This window comes from Aotus nancymaae, unplaced genomic scaffold (assembly GCF_030222135.1).
Source record: "Aotus nancymaae isolate 86718 unplaced genomic scaffold, 86718_ANA_hifiasm-v0.15.2.pri h1tg000016l, whole genome shotgun sequence".
In the NCBI taxonomy this organism is placed as follows: Eukaryota; Metazoa; Chordata; class Mammalia; order Primates; family Aotidae; genus Aotus; species Aotus nancymaae.
In genome coordinates, this window is record NW_026988428.1 from 62383566 (window position 1) to 62397330 (window position 13765).

Consider the following 13765-nt stretch of genomic DNA (forward strand, 5'->3'; position numbering starts at 1 on the left):
GTAAGCTTTGAGTTTTTAAGAGATTCACCATATCTTTCCTCTTGATTACATCAAAATTAAAGAGCTGTGTTATATTTAGCTAACATTAACCATACTTCCTCTTTTTAATTAATTTTTTTAAAGAGTAGTCATGTGAAGCAGTGGAAGTGGAGAAGGAACAAAGAAATCCGTAACTGAACTGTGATCAATTAGTTATAAATGCCACTGCACTTGGACCAGCCTAAATACGCTTTCTAATAATTACTAAAATGTATTCACTGAAAACCAAGAGCTCACAGCATTATTCTGTTTCAATCTCAACTGAGTGTACTGCAATCTGATTCTCTCATTAGCCACCCAAAGTTAGCACAGACACCAAAAGTTAAAAGATATGCTCCCAAATAAGAGTGCCCTTATTTCAGACACCAGCCACACTTTGGAAGTCCCAGGCAACCTGCACTTCTAACAGGCTGGCTATAAATTTGAGGGTTTCCACAAGCCCCTCAGATATGCTAAATTCACTACAACTTGCAGAACTCAGGGAAGTGCTATATTTACAATCACAGTTTTCTTACAAAGGACACAAATCAAAAGGACCAATAAAATGAAGAGATACATAGGGTTAGATCAAAGAAAGAATGCAGATTTTCCATGCCCTCTTCTTGTGGAAGAAGGGGATGTCACCTACTTCCCCACATCCCCTGCATATACGTCAATATGTACACCAAGCAGGAATTTCCACTAAGTTTCAGTGTCCAGAGTTTTTACTGGCTTTGCTACATATGCATGACTGATTATGTCACTGGCTGCATGACTAAGCTGAATCTCCAACTCCTTTCCCTCTCAGAGGCCAGATTGGTTCAGAGTTCCAACCATGGTTGGTCCTTTCGGAGACAGCTCCTATCCTGAAGCTGTCCAGAGGCCCATCATTAGTTACCTGATTAGCATAACATTCCTGTCACTCAGGAAATTCCAAGAGTTTGAGAAGTTCAGGAAACATGGTAAAAAATCAGACAAATTCTTATTTTTTTAAGACACAGACTGCAGTGCAGTAGTGCAATCAGCTGAGCCACCCCGAACTCCTGCCTCAGCCTTCCTGGTAGCTAGGACTACAGGGGCATGCCACCATGCCCAGATGAATTTTTATTTTTATTTTTCATGGAGGCAGAAAAAGAAAAATGTCTCTTGGCCTTGATCTCCTGGCCTCAAGTGATCCTGCATGGGCCTCCCAAAGCACTGGGATTAAAAGCATTTGTCACTGCACCTGGCCAAATTATTATACAACAGTTTTAGGTGCTGTGCAGCCTACCACCAATCAAAGAACATGACAGTACATTATTTACTTGCAAAAACAACCTCAGCAATGAATTCAAGATCTAGAGTTCTCTGATAATAAGGAATAAACAAAGTCTTTGATCCTAGCCCATGTTTGCCATACTACTAATAAAATTTAAAGAAAAAAAACTTTAAAAAGTAATTTAAGTATTGTAACTGCTAACATGAAACTCTAAGAGGAAAGAGTTCCAATAACTTTTAGATTAATAAATGTCATGTGTTTGCCAGTGCTTAGTAAATAGTTTTTATTCTGAAGAACATCTAAGTGATTTTCAAATAATAACTATAGCCAAGAAAACAAGGTTCTAGTTCTGGCTGAACATGCTGGTCTAGCAGTCTAGCGCGAATCACAATGTCTTGTAGCAAGGGTTTTCTCTTATATAAAACACATTATTTTCTCACTAAATCAAAAACATATTATTAATTACTCTTAAGTATCTACCTTCTACGGAAATTATTTATCCAACGTATTTCTGAGAAAATATATTATTATCCATGTCACAGTTTATTATACAATATAAAACAAATCTTTCCCTGTTACTAAAGAACATATTCTTTGCTAAAGAGACACTAAGAGAGACACTACCTTTTGCCTTCAGCAACAAAAGAAAGTAACTTAACATTAAAAAACTTACGGCTGACAAGTAACGTATGGAGCAACACTGCTAAGATGATTCAAACAAACTTTCCCGCTGCATACCTCAAAGAAGCAGTCATTTGGTCAGAGGTAAAGCAGACCTTTCCCTCCACTGCCATTAACTACTTTTGCTGCCAAAACACATCGTCACCAAAAAAAATTTTATAAGAAGTCAAAAACACAAGGAACTCAGTTAAGTTTACATAGGGATATCAAGTGACTTACACAAAAATACCACTTTCTTCCTCCTACATTAGTAATCAAGGAAGTTCTCTAAAAGAAAGATATAAATTACAAGGTAGAGAAGAGGGTAAATTTGTTTTACTAATGTAAAACATCACAGTAGTAAATGCAGTCTATTAGCTGGGCGTGCTGGTGGGCGCCTATAATCCCAGCTACTCGGGAAGCTGAGGCAGGAGAATCGCTTGAACTCGGGAGGCAGAGGTTGCAGTGAGCCGAGACTGCACCACTGCACTCCAGCATGGGTGACAGAGCGAGACTCCATCTTAAAAAAAAAAAAAAAAAGTAAATGCAGTCTATTAGTAAATAGACCATCCTGTTTCGTGGTCTATGAAATTATTCTAACATAAGCAAATTGAGCTAAATATGTTAGAAACAAGACTCAGTGGGAAAGAGAATCTTTCTATAAGAATCAAACAGAAGTCCCATTATTCTAACAATTAACTGAAGTTGCTGGTATCTTAACATGTTCAGTTGATGTGATTTTTGCTAAGCAGAAAAGGTTATCTAAGTCTCTCTGCATTAGTGTGTGGCGTTTCATCTAAAGGCTTTCAAAGCCCTCCTCTACTATGTTTGGTGTTAGAAGCTCCAGATCTTAATATAGTATTGAGGTTCTGCACAGACTGAAAATCACACGTCACATACATCAGGAGGAGAACAGTGACCTATATGATGACTAAGACTCTCCCAGTTCTATAAGAGCCTGTGATTCTCAAAGCTACTATCTAACATACTTTTTTGAAATAGAAAGAAAAAAAGTCTAGTCACTTTGGCAGGGTGAGGTCTGAGCCATTTTAACCAGTTTCTGAAGTTTTCAAAATTAACATAAAACAACCAAAAAGAAAAAAAGTGAGATGAAGGGATCAGAATTTTCCTCTTCTCCATGGGAAAAACAAACTCTTCCTGCATCAGAAAAACATAAAAAGAAAATCCTCAAGATGATCCCCAGCCCTGAGTTTCAATTCATGATTTTTACTATCCACAAAGAATCTCAGCTTGCTGTCTCAGACTCAGCAGCCTCAACATCCATGTTTCCACAACTGAGCTCATTTTTCCCCTTAAAGCTTTTCCTCTGTTGACAGTGCCACAATTCATGTAGCCATCTAAGCATTATTATCCACTTATTCATCCCTACAGAGGAGTTAATTTGGCCAGGTGTGGCGGTTCACACCTATAATCCCAACACTTTGGGAGGCCGAGGCATTCTAAGGGGACAGACCCATAGTTTTGTATGCCTATAGATGTAGTTACTTGGGAGGCTAAGGCAGGAGGACCACTTGAGCCCAGGAGTTAGAGATTACAGTGAGCTATGATTGCGCCATTGAATTGCAGCCTAGGTGACAGAGTCAAGACCCTATCTCAAAATAAATAAATAAAAATAATTAAAAAATACATATTATTGTTTTAAGTGGCTAAATTTTGAGACGGCTTATTATGCAACAATAAATAACTGGAAAAACATAGTGAACAAAATGACCAAAAAAATCCTTGCTCTCACAGTTTACATTCTAAGAGGAGGCAGACAATAAGTATAATAAATTATATAGCATGTTGGAAGATGAAAAGTGCAATGGAAAGTTAGAAAAGAATAAAGTAAGGAAAGCCGGCAGTACAAAGCACAAGTTGCAGTATAAGGTAGGGTGATCAAGTTGGTCCTCCTTGAGAAAGTGATGTTTGAACAAACTTGAAGGAGACAGAGAATTAATCTTATCTCCTTGGGAAAAATCAACGTGAACTAAGATACCAGTCTCACAAATTCAGTCCCTGCCCAGTAAAGTCCAGATTCCTGAGATGGCATTTGAGGACCACCATGATCTTGCTGGACCTACTTTTCCCCTTTAATTTCTGAGACTCCTGCATTTGAGCCATGACAAATGACATGCAGTTCCCTTGTAAGTATGATGTCCTATGGGTCCTTGCTAGACTTCTTGTGTCTGAAACATCTTCTCACCTGTAATAATTTTCTGTTGCCCCAAGTTATTATGACCTTAGCAGCTTAACACACCCAAAATGTGAAAATTATTTCACATTTTCCATGATACAGAACTCTGGCACAGCATGGCTCAGCTGATTCCTTTACTCTCCAATTCTGACAATACGGAAACCATCCTGTTGACAGGGCTGCATTCCTTTCTGAAGGCTCTGAAAAAGAATCCACTCTTTTTTTTTTTTTTTTTGGGACAGGGTCTCGCTTTGTCGCCCAGGCTGGAGTGCAGTGGCGCGATCTTAGCTCCCTGCAACCTCTGCCTCCCGGGTTCAAGCAATTTTCCTGCCTCACCCTCCTGGGTAGCTGGGACTACAGGTGCCCGCCACCACGCCCAGCTAAAGAATTCACTTTCAGGCCAGGCGTGGTGACTCATGCCTGTAATCCCAGCACTTTGGGAAGCCAAGGTAGGTGGATCACCTGAGGTCAGGAGTTTGAGACCAGCCTGACCAACATGGAGAAACCCCGTCTCTACTAAAAATACAAAATTAGCCATTCGTGGTGATGTATGCCTGTAATCCCAGCTACTTGGGAGGCTGAAACAGGAGAATCACTTGAACCCAAGAGGCGGAGATTGCAGTGAGCCACGATCCCACCACTGCACTCCAGCCTGGGCAACAAGAGTGAAAACTCCATCTAAAAATAAAAATAAAAATAAATCCACTTTCAAGCACACTGAGGTTATTGGAGGAATTCAGTTCCTTGTGGTTGTAGAGCTAAGGTCCCTGTTTCCTTGTATACTGTCAGCCAGCTGTTCTTAGCACCTAAGATCTCTTTGGTCCTTGCATGTGGCACCCAACATGTCAAATCAAACCATCTTGTACTTGAAATCTCTCTAATTACTTCTCTATCTCTTCTGCAGCAGTTGAGTTTTTCTGCTTTTAAGGACTTGTGATTATACTGGACACACCTGGATAATTCAAGAAACTCTCCTTATTTTAGGGTCAGCTAATTAGTAATCTTAATTAAATCTGTAAAATTCCTTAACACCAGATCCTAGACTGTTCTTTGACTGAATACCCAGAAGACAAGAATGCTTGGGAATATTTTTAGAATTCTGCCTATCACACCCCTCCTGTCTTGTCTGCCTATTAGACTTCTACACATCTTTAAGAATTCTACTCAGGGCTAGAGGTGGTGGCTCATGCCTGTAATCCTAATACTTTGGGAGGTCGAGGTGGGGGGAATCACTTTAGCCCAGGAGTTTGAGACCAGCCTGGCCAAACACAGGGAGACCCCATCTCTGAAAAAAAAAATTTTTTTTATTAGCCAGGCATGGTGGTTATGTGCCTGTAGTCCCAGCTACTCAGGAAGCTGAGGCAGGACCTCTTGAGCCCTGGAGTTTGAGGAAGCAGTGAGCTGTGACCATACCACTGCACTCCAACCTGGGTGACAGAGGGAGATCCTGTCTCAAAAAAAAAAAAAAGATTCTACTCAGAAAAGACCTCCTGGGGAAATCTTTCTTGACCTGTCCAGAAGAAAGGAGTTTCTTTTATAACACTACAAAATCTATAAATTAGAACAGATTTTTATGATCCAATATTCTAAAAATTCCATGAGCTTAATTTTTTTTAAATTGCATTTTAGGTTTTGGGGTACATGTGAAGAACATGCAAGATTGTTTCACAGGTACACACATGGCAGTGTGATTTGCTGCCTTCCTCCCCATCACCTATATCTGGCATTTCTCCCCATGCTATCTCTCCCCAACTCCCCACCCCCCCGCTGTCCCTCCCCTATTTCCCCCCCAACAGACCCCAGTGTGTGATGCTCCCCTCCCTGTGTCCATGCGTTCTCATTGTTCAACACCCACCTATGAGTGAGAACATGCAGTGTTTGATTTATTGTACACTGTACTAAACACGTATTAACTGATGTGTTAAAATAGAGATTTTTCTCAACAGTAAAATTCAAGATAATGCATTTCTCTTCCTTTCTTGGTTATCTTATAATACGTGAATATGATGTCTCTCTCTTTTTTTTAAATGGAGATAGCACTGTGAAATTCTTGGAACTTTGTTCTCATAACTGCTATGGCATATTGCTGTCTGCTTACCATATTACATTAATGCTATTAAATTCTATCTTCCCCTTTAGAAATTAAACTCTTCAAAATATTATTCACCCTTACATCCTCAACACCTACTTAATATTGTGCCTAGCAGTAAAAATGTTTGTTGAGTAAATGGATAGATGAATAAAAGTTGTACTCTTAGGTCTGAATTATGTACTCCAAAATTTTTAAGACAATTAAAATATTAATAGCTTTGAAAATGATTCATTTCAAAGCCCTGACTATATAAACTAAAATATAATTTAAGAAATAAAAACAGCCCCTCCACTGCCCTTTTTTTTTTTGACATAGGGTCTTTCTCTGTGATCCAGGTAGGCATGGGGTGGTACAACCACGGTTCACTGTAGCTTGGACCTCATGGGCTCAAGCAACCATCCCACTTCAGCCTCCTGAGTAGCTGGGACTACAGGCACACACGACCACACCACCTGGCTAACCTTTTCTTTTTTTCTTTTTTTTTTTTTTTTGAGACGGAGTTTCACTCTTGTTACCCAGGCTGGAGTGCAATGGCGCTATCTCGGCTCACCGCAACCTCCGCCTCCTGGGTTCTGGCAATTCTCCTGCCTCAGCCTCCTGAGTAGCTGGGATTACAGGCACGCGCCACCATGCCCAGCTAATTTTTTGTATTTTTAGTAGAGACGGGGTTTCACCATGTTGACCGGGATGGTCTCGATCTCTTGACCTCGTGATCCACCCGCCTCGGCCTCCCAAAGTGCTGGGATTACAGGCGTGAATTGTTATGTTGCCCAGGCTGGTCTCAAACTCCTGGGCTCAAGGCATCCTCCCACATGGCCTTTCAAAGTACTGGGATTAGAGGCATGAGCCACTGTACTCAGCCCATTTTCTTTAGAACATTTTATTCCTTTAATAATTTGTGTTAACTTGTAAATTAAAATCTGATACCTACCTTATTTCAAATATAAGGATATTATTATTGTACTGTATGTCCATCATGGTGTTACATAATCAACATTTTATTAACCTTTGCTTTAAATTCTGGATTTCACAGTTTTCTTTTTTCTTCAGCTTTGCATTGGTCAAACTCATTTCATTGTTTTAAGAAACTTTCTAAAACGTAAATTTAATTTTTAGAATAGTTTTAGATTTAAGGGAAAATAGTAGAGTTCCCATATACCCTAAAACCAGTTTTTCCTAATAGTAACATCCTACCTAAGTATGGTATATTTATTATTAATGATCAGTATTTGGTCCATTATTAGTGAAACTCTAAACTTCATCTAGATTTTCTGAGTTTTTACCTAAGATCCTTTCTGTGTTCAAGAATCTCATCCAAAATACCACATTACATTTAGCAGTCAAGCCTCCCTGAGTTCCTCTTGGCTGTGACAATTTCTCAGATTTTCCTTGTTTTAGATGACCTTGATATTTTTAAGTAATATTGGTCAGGTATTTTGTAGAAGGTCCCTCAACTGGGATTTGTCTGATGTTTTTCTCACAATTACACTGAGTTTATAGGTTTGGGGCAGGAAGACCACACAGGTAAAGTGCCATTTTCATCACATAATATCAATGGTTCATACCGTCAATGTGGGTCAGGCATGGTGGCTCATGCCAGTGATCCCAACACTTTGGGAGGCTGAGGTGGGCAAATCATGAGGTCAGGAGTTCGAGACCAGCCTGGCCAATATGGTGAAACCCCATCTCTACTAAAAATACAAAAAATTAGCTGTGCGTAGTGGCAGGCGCCTGTAATCCCAGCTACTCAGGAAGTTGAGGCAGGAGAATCACTTGAACCTAGGAGGCAGAGGTTGCAGTGAGCTGAGATTGTGCCACTGCACTCTAGCCTGGGTGGCTGATGTTAACCTTGATCACTTGGTTAAGATAGTGTTTTTCAGGTTTCTCCACAGTAAAGTTCTTTATTCTCTCCTTTTCTATATTGCAATCTTCAGATGGAAGTCACTCTACCCAGCCTACATTTTAGGAATAGAGAGTTACACTTCACCTCTTGGGGGTTAAGTATGTATCTACCTCAATTTTTCAGAATTCTTCTGTAAAGGAGATTTGTCTCTAATTTATCTATTCATTTAATTTACATTAGTATGGACTCACGCATATTTATTTTATATTTTGAGTCATGACAGACTTTTAATTTTCTACTCAGTATGTTCCAGTTTTGGCCATTAACAACTCTTTCATTTGCCTCCTATGCACCTTTGATGCACCCCCATCTATGTGTTGTGGGGCTTCTTTGTTCTGTTTTGGGTTTTTGAACACTTCCTTAATTGCCAGCAGTATAAGGCTCACCTTATGTATTTCTTGCCCCATTTCTAGAAATCGGCCACTTCTCCAAGGACCCCATGCTCCCTTAATTGGAAAATGGTATTAGAAATGAAGATCTCTAGGGTATCATAGCTTGTAAGACCCTCAGGGGATAACTACTTTTTTTAAGAGACAGGGTCTCACTCTGTTACCCAGGCTGGGGTGCAGTGGCACAATCATTGCTCATGGTAACCTTCAACTCCTGGGCTGAATCAATCCTCCTGTCTCAGCCTCCCAAGTAGCTAGGATTATAGGCATGTGCCGCCACATCTGGCTAACCATTTTTTAAATTTTTTTGTAGAGACGGAGGGTTGCTGTGTTGCCCAGGCTGGTTTCAAACTCCTGAACTCAAGCTATCCTCCCACATCAGCCTCCCAAAGTGCTGTGATTACAAGTATGAGCCACCACACCAAGCCAGGATAACCTATTTTTATTTCTTACCTAAATATTCAGAAGAAGGGGAAGGTTGGTAATACCAGTTTACAAATAAAATGTTTAAATCTTTTACAACAATAAGAGCAATAGGCTGTATCATATAGTCAAGGTCTGTAGTAGGCTATGCTATCCAATTTTGTATAAGTACAATATGTTGCACAATAACAAAATCTCTTAATAGTGCCTTTTTCAGAATGTATCCTCATCATCAGGCATACAAGAATAAACGAATAATTATGAACATGGGCTAACTGAAAGAACACAGGAATACTACTGACTTTGTATAAAAATTTTTACCTTGCTTGTACAAATTCTAGAATAATGGTTTTGTAGGACTATGAAGGTTTTTAATAAGAATTTAAGGCTGGGCGCAGGGACTCATGCCTGTAATCACAACACTGTTGGAGGCCAAGGTGGGTGGATCATTTGACATCAGAAGTTCAAGAGCAGCCTGGCCAAGATGGTAAAAACCCATCTCCACTAAAAACACGAAACATTAGCCAGGCATGGTGGCGCATGCCTGTAATCCCAGCTACTCGGGAGACTGAGGCAGGAGAAATCACTTGAACCTGATTCAGGGAGGTGGAGATTGCAGTGAGCTGAGATTGCACCATAGCACTCCAGCCTGGGTGACAGAGTGAGACTCTGTCTAAAAAAAAATTTAAGATTTGTGACACTGGGTGCAGTGTGCAGTGGCTCATGTCTGTAATCTCAACACTTTGGGAGGCTGAAGTGGGATGGTCACTTTGGACCAGCCTGGGCAACATAGCAAGACCTTTTCTCTACAAAAAAAAAAAAAATTCTTAAATAAGTCAGGCATGGTGGTGTACACCTGCAGTCTTAGCTACTCAAGAGACTGAAGTGATAGGATCAGTTGAGCCCAGGAGTTCAGGGCTCTAGTGAGCTATGACAGCGCCACTGTACTCCAGCCTGGGCAACAGAGTGAGACCCTGTCTCTAAAACGAAACAGAATTTAAGATTTGCAGTGTGTGCTTGCAGTCCCAACTATTTGGAAGGCTAAGGTGGGAGGACTGCATGAGCCCAAGAGTTCAAGGCTGCCGGGAGCTATGATTGTGCCACTGTACTTGAGCTTGGGTGACAGAGTGAGACCCCATCTCTAAATATATATACAAACACTTTTTAAAATTGCGATTATAATTATACCGAAATTATAAATTTGAATTATCATTATTATTATTATTGTAGCAGTATTTGATTCTTTCACCATACGACACAGAAATAGCTAAAAAATAACTAGGGAAACTACACTATTTAATTTTGTGTTCCTGTAAGACCATTCCACATACTTACAATTTTGCAGATACATATGGTGGGTAGATTTTATTGCCATAAATGTTTATTAAGTTGTACTTTTGTGAGGATAATACAGTATGTCAATTCCTTTCAGGATGAGTTCTAAACAACTTTCCATTTTGTATGAACAAAAAAAGCAATGAACTTGAACTTTGTTCAATTATATACAATCAATCAGTAGAAAAACTGTTACATGTAAATGCTTTTTGCACTAAGATTACACTCATCTATTCACTAGCAACACAGTAGTATTACTGGTATAAATAGACTACTCGAAATTCTGTACTGCCAACCAACAAATACATTGAATCTTGCTACAAGCTTAGCCAAGCATATTAGGAATATGGAAAATTTATCAGTAGTGGTTCTTCCCTCAGCACTTATAGAAGAAATTCTTGAAAAGGCAAAAATTCAACTGTTAGAGAGAATTATAGCACAATAGAGAGGCTTTATAGCATATGTTAAAATAATTTAAATATATGCATTAAAACCTACTCTTTCAGAAAAATTTGATTACACTTACTTTTCACGTAGATGTATGGGTATGAAAACTATGTTATCCCTTGTTTCTTGTGCTGAACTTGCTCCTTTTGATAATTACTAAAGTATGTCATTTATTTATTTTCATTTTCTCTAACGATGTACAGGATATTCTCTGTGTCAGTATATCTCACACCTAAAAAAATTAAGCATGGGTGCACACAGTGGCTCGAGTCTGTTATCTCAGCACTTTGGGAGTGGGCAGATCACTTGAGCCCAGGAGTCTGAGACCAGCCTGGGCAACAGGGCAAAACCCTGTCTCCACAAAAAATATAAAAATTAGCCAGGTGTGGTGGTGCGCGTCTATAGTCCCAGACAGCTACTTGGGAGGCTAAGCTGGAAAAAGCACCTGAATCTGGGGATGGTGAGGCTGCAGTAAGCTGTGATCATGCCACTGCTCTGCAGCCTTGGCAACAAGAGTGAGATCCTGTCTCAAAAAAACAAAAAACCACACACATTAAGCTATGAAGAAACCTTGGCTCGTTGTTTATTTTTTCCACTTCTTCATCATATTTGAGCTTTCATCACTGATGACCATAGTCATTTTTCTGTTCTTTGGTTGCAGAACAATATACTATTTATGTGCTCCTTAAAGACTGATATGATAACTGCCTGCCATTAATACCTACCTTTTTCAAGAGCTGACCATCTGATCTATGAATTATTTATTTCCTTTGTCTCTTGTGCTGCTCAATTTTAATGCAATTTATTTTCCTATCTGTAATTTAAAAATATTTCAGGCTGGGTACTGTGCTAATGCTTCTAATCCCAGCACTTTGGGAGGCTGAGGTGGGAGGGTTGCTTCAGCCTAGGAGGTTGAGGCTTCATTGAGTCCTGTTTGTGCCACTGCACAGCCTGGGCAACAGAGTGAGACTGTTCCAAAAAATTAAAAAATTTCAAGCATACAGAGAAGTAAAACAGAAATAAGGAACACTTTGTGTAGATGTCCTCCTCTTAAATTCAACAAATGTTAACACTTTGCTATATTCGTTTCACAACTTTTTAAAACAGAAATATGAATCTTAAATTCAGCTGGAAACAAAACAGTGATAAAACTTTAGATGAATAAAAATTCCCTTTGTGTGCCTCATGAACCCTTCAAACCTGGAACTCAAAACATCAGCCTTCATTCTGCACATTCATGTGTTTCAGGACTGTTTCTTCCTACATGTATAAACTACCCCACTACAACCCGCAGTGATTCCTTTTTTCTCTAAGCCCTACCCACTTGATTATCTAATATAGGCAAATGTGTTTTTTTTTCTGTAAGAATTTCCTCTACCCTGAGCTTAAAGTAGACTATGAGTAGTTAGCACTCTGATCACACATTGCTCTATGCCCTAATTCTGTATTGGCTGTTTGTTGCCTTTGTCTTGAGACTTAAGGTGAAAACCATCTTAGCTGAGGTGAAGGGCAGTGAAAAGTATAGCACAGTACTGAATGAGTAGTGCATAGAAATATGAATTGATAAAATAAAGGATCTCTCCATAACTATACAAGCTTCAGTTAAATTAACAGCTGTAGCCTTAGTTTTACTAATGATTGTATTTGGATGGTAGTCTGTAAAAGAATTCATCTTACATAGGAACAATGTTATAAGGTGATTAAGTATCCTCATTTCCCAGCCCTAAACTAGTAAGTGTGCTTTTAATGATCCAAGACTCGGATCCTGGAAGGTCAGAGAGGAGAGAGTGACAGAGATCAAGTTCAGAAGTCCTTGAATCTGGAGTTGATGAAGGGCTGGGGAGTGAAGCACAGGGGTTCTGGGAGTCTAAGAAGTCAAATGACACTTTGGGGATTATCAGTCACTGAGTTCATCCTTTATCTGACTTTCTGCTTCACTCTTACCTCTATTTCCCCTATCCCTTCCTATAACTCTTGTGACGTGCAGCTATATACTCTGCCTTTGCAGGTGGATGAGAAAGTGGGGACTCCTTCCCTCAGCTCACCCTTGCATTGCTGGAATAAAAACCCTGAGTTCCCAAAGGCAGATCTGTGGCCATACTCTGCAATGAGAGCAGTGCAAAGTGGAGAGCTAGGGAAAGAGAGCATTGTAAACCGAAGCTCTGGAAGTCAGAAGCCTCTCATGTTCAGCTTCTCTGGTTACATAGCTCATTTTTCCTCCTGCAAGTCCCACTATCAGAAACTGCTCTATGAACACATAAAACTTGATTCCAATATTTTAGGAAATAACACTATACAAACAAATAATTCAAAAAATGTTAGACGAATTATCTTTAAGAGCCTGCATAGTCCCTCTCTCATTATTTACCTTAGGAGAACACAGATGCTCAGTGACATGGTTTGCCTAACGTGAGAATTAAACACAGAGCTGAGGCTTGAATTAGAATCTCCAGAAACCCAGTCTCAAAGATGGTGTCCTCCCCTATTAAATGTCCACCTCTGTACCCTTGTGCCAGAACCAGGGTACATATTCAATACAAACGGGCCAACTGACTTTTCTAAATGTAATCTGTGAGCTTTAAAGCGCTATTCAAATACATCTTCATTAAGACAGCAAGCAACTATTTTCAAGCAGCCTTTAATCAAGCTTTTAGTACAGTATATTACCTTCCCTTCTCAAACTAACTTAAAATCACCTTAATTCCACACTGACTGCATCATACTCAACAGCACAGCTAATTTTCTGGATTTTTAAAATCTTTTGCCTCATGCTGTGCTAATTTAACCTCATCTTGGTAAACAAGAAAATGGTCCTTGTTTGACAGATTCTAGCTGCAGCAACTGCAGCTGGCCAGTATGCAAACCAATTTTGTTCATTCTTTATCCTGGCGGGGAGCCCTGCCCTAGAATTGTTTTAGGGCTAATCAGCATTAAACCTGCCTCAGAAAGCTTGCTGAAAGCAGCCCCAGAGCAAGACCACAGCAATAAGGCTCTTCAGGAAAGGGATGAAGACAAATGCAGCAGCTGTGCTGCCTATAAATCT

The 13765-nt window shown here is 39.7% G+C and overlaps 1 protein-coding gene across 5 annotated transcripts in view; it reads right to left on the reverse strand.

The window, feature by feature from the left end:
• The window catches only part of DENND5B (DENN domain containing 5B), a 209301-nt gene that overhangs the window by 124401 nt on the left and 71135 nt on the right, over positions 1–13765 (reverse strand). The window lies entirely within an intron of this gene.